The following is an 11,533-nucleotide window of genomic DNA, read 5'->3' as shown; positions in this document are numbered from 1 at the left end:
AAACCTATCCCTGATAAGAGAGAATATTAATCTGAAATTTACACCACAAAATAAGCGAATATAGCTTCAAACACAATAGTGACCATTGCGATCAGGCCCACTGAGTTTTGTATAAAACTATCAAATAAGTGACATAAACAAGCAGAGATAAACATCAGGTAAGTGACATAAACAAGAAGAGATAAACATCAAGTTTTATAGTTACTTGAAAATTACATGGAAAAGCTAGGACTAACATTATGATCGCTAATGGTGGAAATGGAGAGTAGACAGAATAGTTACAAATGCTCCCAGGTAGTTGTCAGCTCATCTACATGAAGAAAAGTACATGGTTGCCTAGCTATAGATGAGGAAACATACTCGTGAACTACACAAAATATATGAATACGAGCACCCTAGCATTAATTAATTAGATTTAAGTGATAGGTCTGATCCCTAACTATACAATATAGTCCGCAGAAGCCTTAGTTTAGATACATGCATTTCCTCACGTTATCCATAAAGGTTAAAGTTCAGGAGTAGGGGCTAAATCAAATCGCCAACACATGCACATATCTAAACTGTTACGCCAACAAATTAGTTCAAATCAGCAAATAATGTGAGCTTCTATAGGTTTAACGTGGATGAACAAATAGAATGGGATGCATCTGCAACAGTGTCATCCGCCCTAGAATCAATAAAATAAATTTAAACGAAATTGACAGTTTTCTACCTGTATATTTTTCTGGGAAGAAGTCTCTCCTTCAGCAGGGATGCTATCTAGCTTTATTGCTTGTATCATAAGCATCTCTATCAACGTTGTGATCTGTATTTCTGCAACCTTATTGCCATCAGAAATAGATTTTTCCATGTTTGTAACCTATGAAGTGCAAAACAAATGTTAGTAATACAATAATCATGAACAACAGAATGGAAAACGGATTGCAGGATTTAGGTTCTGTTTTTGGTTATTTCAGCTAAAAGGAAATTTAATTTAAGAATACAAAAGAGAGAATTATTCAATTAGATAAAACTAGACACAGGAAACATCAGTCTTAACAAGTACCACATTAATATTAATCCTTTTTACCGTAATTTGCCATCCACAAAGTTAGAGCTAGAACCAAATGGAACCAAATATTGACTTCATTTACAAGTTCAAATCCAAATGTGAATTCAAATTTGTTTCTCCTAATTCAAACCTGGCTTCAAATACTTCCTCAAATCTGACAAATATTATTCGAATTGTAAAATACGCTCGCATTTTATATTAAAAAAATCATGAATTATTTGGTTAAGGATTTATTTCAGTTTGATTAAAAATGTGATTCTTTTGAATATTCAAATCCATGTGGTCACAAACTTGCATTATTATTTATGTAACAAATTCGAAATAAAAAAAATACTTCTATGTACCTATATGTCCATATACGTATATAGATATCCACATACATTTAGAGGTTGTTTGTTTCCATGCATTTGGTAGGCTTTGCAGTGAAAATAGGGATCGACAAAATTAGATACATTGTTTGTTTGTCACTTTTCATGTCATGGATTTAGAATTGCTATGTACAATAGATGCATTAAATGATATTGCCTAAACTTATGTTGGTTTCAGCTGGATATACGGCTTTAGTCACATATCCTCAACAAATTCATGCGCAGCCGAACAAAATGCGGTTCGATTTTATCCCTCATGCAAATGATCTTTAATATCCCATTACAAACAAACAATATTTTGCGCATTGATTTCAAAATCACTTACATGCATCAATTCCTTAGAGATGCAATGTACGAACCGAACAACCCCTAAATGAATATATGATAATCAAATGAATCCTTTGTGAATGGTCTATTCAGTTAGCAGACAAACTCCAAAATATGTTGATTTTTCTTAAATGAACATCCACATAGCATTTTGAATGAATATTTAAATGAACAAATAACCAAACTACTAGAGTAGCGTTATATACCCTTAAACATCCAATACATTTTTATTGAATATTAATTAAGTTTTATTGTTGCACATGTTGTTTGGATATCTTTTATATAATTGTTATATTATCCTTAGAAATTATTTTGTTAGATCATGCATTGTGATGGTCACTTGCTTGGAGATATGATCTACTTCAGAGGTTTCTTAAATTTGTGCTTAACCTATAACTAGTAAAGGATAACTTTGTTATAACAGGTTATTATGCATGACAACGACATATGAGATGTGATGATTGATCTCAGCTATCGGGAATAAAGATTCCCCAGGTGTATGTCACAAGCGCATATTTGATATGTGTAGCATAAGACCTTATTTGGATTCTCTAGGACAAGTCACCTAAGAGATAGAGAATTCAAATTATTACGTGGTCCCTTAGACTTGATAATATTATCATTTTTTATTTGATAACTTAATATACTTTGACATGATGGTTAAGCTTGTTTTACAAGTGCTATACAACCTGAAATGTTGGGTTATTAGATTTTATTTAGAGAAATGATGGATATCTAGATAGGATCCAGTCTATGTTATATGGACTCGGGTACGAGTATCCGATACGGGTGCGGATCCGAGTGTCCGATACGAAATTTCTGAAAATTTTGGATACGGGGACACCGTCCTAAATTTCGACACGGGTACGGGGATACGACAATAAAAAAAATATTACAAGCATTCCTCAAAATATTACAAGTATATTGTTGAAATGGAAGGTAAATATTACAAGTATACAAAATATTACAATCCTATCCCAAATTTTTATTTACAAATGCTACCCATATAAATATTACAAGGTAAATATTACAAATTTTTTATTTACAAATGTTATCCTTACCCATACAAATGCTACTCATACAACATATTACAAGTATACAATATTTTATTTACGAAGGGTTTATTTACAAAAGGCCAGGGGCTACCCATATAAATGGGTTCTATGGGCTAGGGTTCCCTATTTTCCCCATTTTCCGCCGCCTCCTTCAGATCCAAGAGATCGGCTCCATCCTTCCTCTCTCCTTCCTCTCTCCTCCAGATCCAAGAGATCGGCTCCCTCCTTCCTCTCTCCTTCCTCTCTCCTCCTCCAGATCTCACTCCAACTTGATGCTAGGGCTCGGGTTGTTACTGTTCTCCTGCGAAGCTCTTCTCCCCTCGAAGCTTGTCGTCGACTCCTCCCTCGAAGCTCGTGGACTCCTCCCTCGAAGCTCGTCGACTCCTCCCTCGAAGCTTGCCGTATCCGAGTGCCAACCACCGTATCCGACCCGTATTTCGTACCTGGATCGGTGTCGGGTCGTATCGACGCCGGTACGACGGCCAAACCACCGTGTCCGAGTAACGTAGGATCCAGTATACACATTTTTATGAGTTAATTTATAATGCATATCCCATGAAGATATTAAATTCCCGTCGACGGGTGATTTTTTTTAAAAAAAAATTAATTTTATTTTTTTATAAAATAAAATATTTTGATGTTTCAAAATAATTTTATTTATGTTCATAGGATTGTAATTTTAGGAATGAGCAAATAGGTGATTTGTCCTGCTCAATAAAATTACCTAAAATAAATTGATATTGGGGAGAGTGAATGTAAGATAATATTATTCACGAATATTTAATCCTAATTATGAAAGAGATTTTATAAACAGTTGGTCAGATAGTGATTTGGTTGTTAAATTAAAATTATTAATTTAATTAATAATTGATTCTCAATATAGAACCCAATTGGTCTCACTAATGTCATTAGAAGAGGTTTACATGCAATACAATTCTATTACTATCCTAATTGTTATGGAAAGAATATTATATCTTTAAATATCATGGATAGAGTTTTAAACAATTAAGAATTGTTTTGAAATTAAAATCTATAAGGCAGGTCCAATCCTATTTATAGGATTCATATGTAGCCTTATGAAGAAGAATAAAAAGAAAGAAATTAAAAAAAAAGAAAATAGATGTTGAGAACCTATCTCTCAATAGTGTTCCTCTTCGGTGACGGGTGGATTTCAGTTAGAGGTTTTTTCTCTTGAGCAAGCTATTTCATATTGATCTTGGGACAGATTATCGAAGAAATTCGGAAAATGTTTCATGTATTTTTCTAGATTTTAATTAATTTTAATTAATCTACATAATATGTAATTTCCGCTACGTTGTATGTTATGTTTCCAACACAAACTGTTTGATAATTATTTTACCAACTTCCACTCATTCCCACTTGAAAAATAAAAATAGACCCAGCTATGCCCCTATTCTGATAAAGACAATGATTATATTGGTTTTGACGTAAATACACGTTTGGTGTAGCTAGGTCAAAGTCCAAAAGTTAGGTATCCGTCGTATCCTTATACGTTGTAAGCCGGTTGAAAATCACTATTTTCATACAAGTAATTTCGTTTGAAGTAGATCTTCAGTGACAAACATATAAACATAGCAATCTATGACCTTACGTTGCTATATTAACCAGAGGAGAGAGGGAGCCAAGGTTCTTAAGGATTTTAAATCAACTTGAAAGGAAAATCTTCAATTTGACAGACAACCTTTCATGATTTCGGTAAAAAAAACTGTGTTCAGTAGTCACTATAAATTCCTAGTTACAGCATTTTCACATTTAAAAAGATGCACTAATATGTCCGCTCTTGATTCATAAATCACATATTGGAACAATATAGAATTGTCGTTCATTCTTTATATTATTAGACTATTAACTCTTGGATATTTGGAGAAGGACGACTTACAACAATCCATGATACTTTGGCTAGGTGTATAGTTACCCTCCAATGATTGGATCAGGACAAAGTTAAATCGCCCCGGATGCTTCCATCAATAAACAATAAAGACACTAGACATATGAAATCATTGAATAGTTCCTAGCAATAAACAACAAAGACACTAGATATATGAAATCATTGAACTGTTCCAAAACTTGAAAGGTTGATGCTTGCCCTAGGGCAGCTACAAGTAATAATGATGGGGATGCTCTGAAAGTCTGAAAGTTATTCATGCAGATCAAGGTCAAAAAGTTGGATTGCTTGCTTATCCAAATATAGACTTCACCAAAGATCCTCTACATGTTAGATAATATCATGAGCCTCCTAGCCGCCTCAGCTACCTCCTAGGTGTATAACCGCCTCAGTCGCCTCCTAGCTGCCTCCTGGTGTTCCTAGTGTGTAGGCTACTTATTGTGTATATATAACATGTAAATCGGATCATCAAATCAGAGAGTTCTCTTCAATACCAATCTAACATGGTATCAGAGCTCTAGAGTCAATCCATAAATCAATTCCAATTCTACATCCTCAAATCAAATTTAACCATGGAACCATTCATAGCCGGAGGTCTTACCTGTCGCTATCGCTGCCTCTGATCGTTGTCTGCTCCGGTTTAATCAACACTACTTATTCAGCTATCGTCACCATCATCTCCAGGGATCTCCTATACTCTAGACAGCCTCTGAGCTCAGCCTCGACCTAGTGTCGAGCTCAGCCTCGACTTAGTGTCGAACTCCTGACCGATATCCCAACCTCGATCTCGTGTCGAACTCCTGACCGAGATCCCAACCTCGCTTGAGCGTCGATCTCTTGACCAAGATTCCAACCTCACTTGAGCATCGATCTCCCAAGCTCGGGATCTCGCGTCGAACTCCTGAGATCCTAACCTCACTTGAGCGTTGATCTCCCAAGCCTGAGATCTCGTGTCGAACTCTTGACCCAAATCCCAACCTCGCCTACCTCCTCTTCTTTGGTTCTGTTCTAGGGTTCATCCATCTTTTGTGTAAGGCCCATCTTCATGCCCTCAGGCCCATCTTCATGCCCTCAGACCCATCTTTTATCTAACAGCAAAAAAAACCTTCAGGCACATGAACAAGAAAAGACTCTACACCTTTCCACCATTTAATGTGCAACTTATAAATATCAAAAATTACATTGTATGGTCTCTCACTATGTAGTATAATCTTCGAGCTTTCGCACTATGGGGTTATATTGACGGATCTCTTCTTGTCCATCCAAAATTGTAATTGTGCCTTCGTTATCTACATCATCAATATCAGAATTCACTTCTAGTGATTCCACTACTGATGATTCTCTAATCACTTATTCTCAGTGGATCCGTACTGATCAACAAATCATGGTATATATTATGCATTCTGTAGTTATTCCTATTCGGCTCTCCCTTGGATGAGCATCTTCATCTCGTGAGCAGTGGTTAGCTCTCATTCGCATATTTGTTCAGACTGGTGTTGCACATGAGTATCAACTTCACCACGCTCTACAGGATGCACGTTAGGGTGATCGGTCTATTTAAGATTTCTATTCTTTATTATCTGGCTATTGAGAGGAATTGCAGATGATGGAGGAACATGTTCCTGAGACGCTTCCAGACTTTGCCATAGCATTTTAAAAACAATGTGATCATCAATAGTTATATCACATTGTTATGCGCATTTGCTCTGAGTTTGAGAGCTTACGTGGACACATCAGTCCTCTCCCCGGTCTCCGTGAAGTCGTGACTGAGTTCATATCTGAAGAAACGCGCCTTCAGATGCTCTCCCCTCCAGTTATTGCATCACAGCCATCACCCTCATCACATACTGTTCTACCTACTCCTCAGCAGTTCTCTTCCTATCGGGATCCTTCTAACAGTACAGTTGATTCCTCTCGATAACTCTATTGTCGTTATTATAAAAAGTCGGGTCATCTTATTGATAAATTTCATAAGAGATCACCTCGTCCGACACTCGAGAAGACTCGACCTCCATTTGCTGCTTCGGCTGGTGTTATCCCTGCTCCTCAAGAGCTGCAGACTTCTACCCCTCTCTTTTCTGAGCAGTTGTCAGATATTACTACATTAATGACCAAGAATCTTAGGCTTAGTGGAGCTGCCCCCAGCTCAGATTTTACTGTCTTGTCTGCTCATTCTGGTACTTCTAATCATTGGATATTCGACTCAGGTGCATCTCATCATATGACCTTTGATAATTATGTTCTTACAAATTGTTCATCTGCTCTCTTTATTATGTATTTATACTGCTAATGACACTCCCCTTACAGTCTCACAGTTAGCTTATATTACTCCAAGTTCTGATAGTTCTGGTCGTCTAACATTATCATTTGTTCTTCATATTTTTAAATTATCTATGTAACTTTTATCCATTGGGAAAATTATAAATTTTGATTGCACTATCTTATTTAATGCTAAATCTTGTGTTGTCCAGGATCACACTGGTCAGAAAATTAGGACATGTCGTAGAGTTAATGGAATTTATCAGTTGGAGTCTCTACATCTTCCCACTCCATCCAATATTGGCCATGGCCTCTCTGTTTCTGATATGTGGCACTGTCGCTTAAGGCATATCTCTAGTTCTCGCTTAAAACTTTTATCTGAATCAGGTGTATTAGGAAATTTAAAATTCTCTACTTTATCAAACTGTACTGGGTGTCGATTAGCTAAAAAATTTACCCTATTATTTTCATCTAATAATAAAATTGTTTTAGCCCTATTTGATTTGATTCATTCTGATATCTGGGGACCTACTCCATTACCATCATTGTCTGGTTATCGATATTATATCAGTTTAATTGATGACTATTCTCGCTACACCTGGGTATATCTCATGCGTGCTCGTTCTGATATTTTAAATATTTATAAACACTTAACAAATATGATTCACACCCAGTTTCGTAAACGTATAAAGATATTTCGCTCTGATGATGTCTGTGAATATCTCTCTTCGACAATGCAATCTATTTTAAAATCACATGACACTCTCTTAACAGTCCTGTCCACACACTCATGAACAAAATGGTGTTGCTGAGAGAAAACATCGTCAAATTCTCGACACCACTAGAGCTCTTTTGATATCAGCATTTGTACCTCGATATCTCTGGCCAGAAACACTTCTGACTATTGTTTATCTTATCAATATTACTACATCTTCTGTATTAGCTGACACCTCTTCATATTTTTAACTTTTCAAGTCTCAGTTTCGTTATTCTCTTCATCGCACTTTTGGATGTGTCTGTTTTGTCATGCTTCCAACTCATGAACGAGATAAACTATCTCCACACATTGCACGATGTATTTTTCTTGGCTATAGCACCGTTCACAAAGGGTATCATTGTTATGAACCTACCACTCGAAGGCTTTGTATTTCCTGTCATGTGACCTTCTTTGAGAATATTTCCTATTATACTACTTCATATTCAGATCTCTCCTTTCTCTAACCCCTTTCATTACTTTCCATTACTATACATGTATAAGTGGCATATGTACCTTCGTCTGCTCAACCGTCTTCCTCCTTCACTCCAATGGCATCAAACGATAGTGCTCTTGATTCATCCACACCTCCTAGACATCCGCTTACTATATCCCCTTTCCAGCAAGATACTCCGACTGATGTTCTGTAACGCCCCACCCCAGAATCCCGGAGTCGATACGCTATTAGATCTGATGGACTGGCCTCACAAACCATCACATGTCTTTTCAGCACGTTTTGTCCTCACTCACGCGCTCCCTGAAAAACTTCCCAGTGGGTCACCCATCCTAGAATTTTTCCAGGCCAAGCACACTTAACTTTGGAGTTTCTAAGAGTTGGGTTCCCGAAAAAAAGATGCATCTTGGTGGTATGAGTATTCCAATCAAATCTATTAATACTAATCACATCACCCTCTCAATGGTTGGGGTATTACATACTCCCCCATTTAAACTCACAACGTCCTCGTTGTGTCAAATCATATCATCCAAGACCGTACCATCCGTGTGAGATTCTAGAGGTGGCTCCTACGGCCTCAAGAGGTGGCTCCCGCCTTCTTGACGTAGCACTTTGCGTCGTATAGCACTTAACTCTCACAATTCCGGTTAGCTTTGCTCTGATGTCATTTGTAACGTCCCACCCCGGAATCCCGGAGTCGATACGCTATTAGATCTGATGGACTGGTCTCACAAACCACATGTCTTTTCAGCACGTTTTGTCCTCACTCACGCGCTCCCTGAAAAACTTTCCAGGATGTCACCCATTCTAGAATTTCTCCAGGCCAAGCACACTTAACTTTGGAGTTTCTAAGAGATGCATCTTGGTGGTATGAGTATTCTAATCAAATCTATTAATACTAATCACATCACTCTCTCAAGGGTTGGGGTATTACATGTTCACTCTACGTTTGTGCCAGCTTCTCCCGATATGACTCCTCCCTCTCGCCGCAATCCTCCACAAGATCATCCCTCCTGCTCGGTATGCACAATGTATCACTAGCACATATTCTCCTGAGTTTGTCTCTTTTCTTATTGTTATTCACTCTATACATGAACCTAACTCATATTCTGAGACAGTTAAGTATCCAAAATGACAACAAACAATGACAGAAGAGTTGGAGGCTTTTCATCAGACTAATACTTGGGACCTTGTTCATCTGTCTTCCGGTGTTAAACCGGTAAGCTACAAATGGATTTATAAGATCAATACTCGATCTGACAGTTCTATTGAGTGGTACAAAGCTCGTCTTGTCACTCGGGGATTCTCACAAGAGTATGGTATTGGCTATGAAGAGACTTTTGCGCCTGTTGCAAAAATAACATCCATCCGCACTCTCATTGTTGTTGCAGCTGCAAAACATCGGCCTTTGTATCAAAAAGACGTTAAAAATATTTTTCTTAATGGCGATCTGTCTGAGACAGTGTACATGCAGCCACCCCTGGCTTTCCTGCTCCTCAAGAACATGTTTGTCGCCTTCGTCATGCTATATATAGTCTCAAACAGGCTCCTCAGGCTTGGTTTGAGTGTTTTCGCCAATCTATTCTTTCTATTGGTTTCATTGAAAACCTAGCTGATTATGCTCTATTTTATCGGTCATCAGTCTTCGGTACAGTCATTCTACTACTTTATGTTGATGACATGATAATCACTGGGAGTGATTCCTCTATCATTACTTCCTTAAAGCAACATCTTCAGAGACAATTTGAGATGAAGGATCTTGGATCCCTTCGTTACTTCTTGGTTATTGAGGTTGTTTTCTCCTCTCGTGACTATCTTCTCTCTCAGCAGAAGTACATTGCATATATTCTTCCGTGTGCTATTCTCAGTGATTATTCCATTGTTACCACTCCTCTCTCCACACCGATGAAAATAAACTTGAAGCTTCGACATGATGATGGCAATCTTTTATCTCAGCCTACTCGATATCGGGAACTTATCGGAGCATTGGTTTATCTTTCAGCAACACGTCCAGATATCGCCTATGCAGTACACATCTTGAGCCAGTTTGTTAGTAGTCCGATTTTTATTCACTATGCAGCTCTCATTCAGGTTCTTCGATATCTCCGTTGCACTATAACCCAATTATTATTTTCCCCCTCATTCTTCTTTATCTCTTCGTGCATATTCTGATGCTAGATGGACTAATGATGCAGAAACTCATTGTTCCACTACTGCCTTTTGTATTTTTCTGGGTCCATCTCTCATCTCTTGGCGTAGTAAGCGTCAAGTCGTTGTCTCTCATTCTAGTACAGAGTTCGAGTACATGGCGTTGGCAGACACCACAGTTGAGTTGAAATGGCTCCGCACTCTTCTGCGAGATCTTGATGTCTTTGTTACTTCCCCTATCATTTTATACAAATCCGGTATTTCATGAGCGTACCATACATATTGAGGTGGATTGTCATGTAGTTTGACAAGAGCATGTTGCTGGACACATTACACTCTCATATGTTCCCTCTAAGGAACAAGTGAAAGATTTATTTACCAATGCTCAAACTATTTCTGTGTTTCGCTATTTCTTGTCCAAAGTCTCGGTGTTCGATCCACCGTGAGTTTGAAGGGGGTGTTAGATAATATTATGAGCCTCCTAGCCGCCTCCTAGGTGTATAGCCTCCTCAGCCGCCTCCTAGTGTTCCTAGTGTGTATGGCTACTTATTGTGTATATATAACATGTAAATCTGATCATCAAATCAGAGAGTTCTCTTCAATACCAATCTAACACTCTACAGTTTAAAGACTTGTACAAAGACAAAACTCCAATACCTCATCAAAAGGAACAGCCAGCATTGTGAAGTTATCCAACACTCTTATGTCACAAGAGCCACCATCTACCAAGGGAGGATAACTATCTCGACTGTATAACATTTTTTTACTTCTACACAAATTATTTTGATTGCATAATCTTTTCTTACAAACAAATTTCGAACAAATAGCTGCATGCACATTCTAAATATGAGCTATAGGGTTCACTTTTATTTTGGATGTTGCATATTCAGTCGCATAAAAGATTTGGTATTCTAGATGCCATGAAGTTTGTTTGCAGTTATTTTGACAGATTTAGTTCACATTAAAAAAATTCCAAATAATTCCCATGTTCAATTGTTTTCTTTAGGATGTTTTGATAACATGCTAAGAGTAGTTTACTATACCTGGTCAGCCAACTTGTCTACTTCAAATGAAATGTTAGAGATGGCTCGGTGGAAGCTCTGGATCTTAGCATTTTTCTGCATCTCAATATATTTCCTCTCTCTACTTGATGGATCTTCCATCAGTACCAACTTAGACCGATCTTTTACACCACAAACATCAAGGAATTC

The 11,533-nt window shown here is 37.6% G+C and overlaps 1 pseudogene; it reads right to left on the bottom strand.

The window, feature by feature from the left end:
• LOC109848201 overlaps nucleotides 1–11,533 on the bottom strand; it is a 15,785-nt pseudogene that overhangs the window by 504 nt on the left and 3,748 nt on the right.

Source organism: Asparagus officinalis, chromosome 7 (genome assembly GCF_001876935.1).
Source record: "Asparagus officinalis chromosome 7, Aspof.V1, whole genome shotgun sequence".
Lineage (NCBI taxonomy): Eukaryota > Viridiplantae > Streptophyta > Magnoliopsida > Asparagales > Asparagaceae > Asparagus > Asparagus officinalis.
Note: the sequence above shows the minus strand (reverse complement) of the source record. Positions and strands in the feature narration are given on the sequence as shown.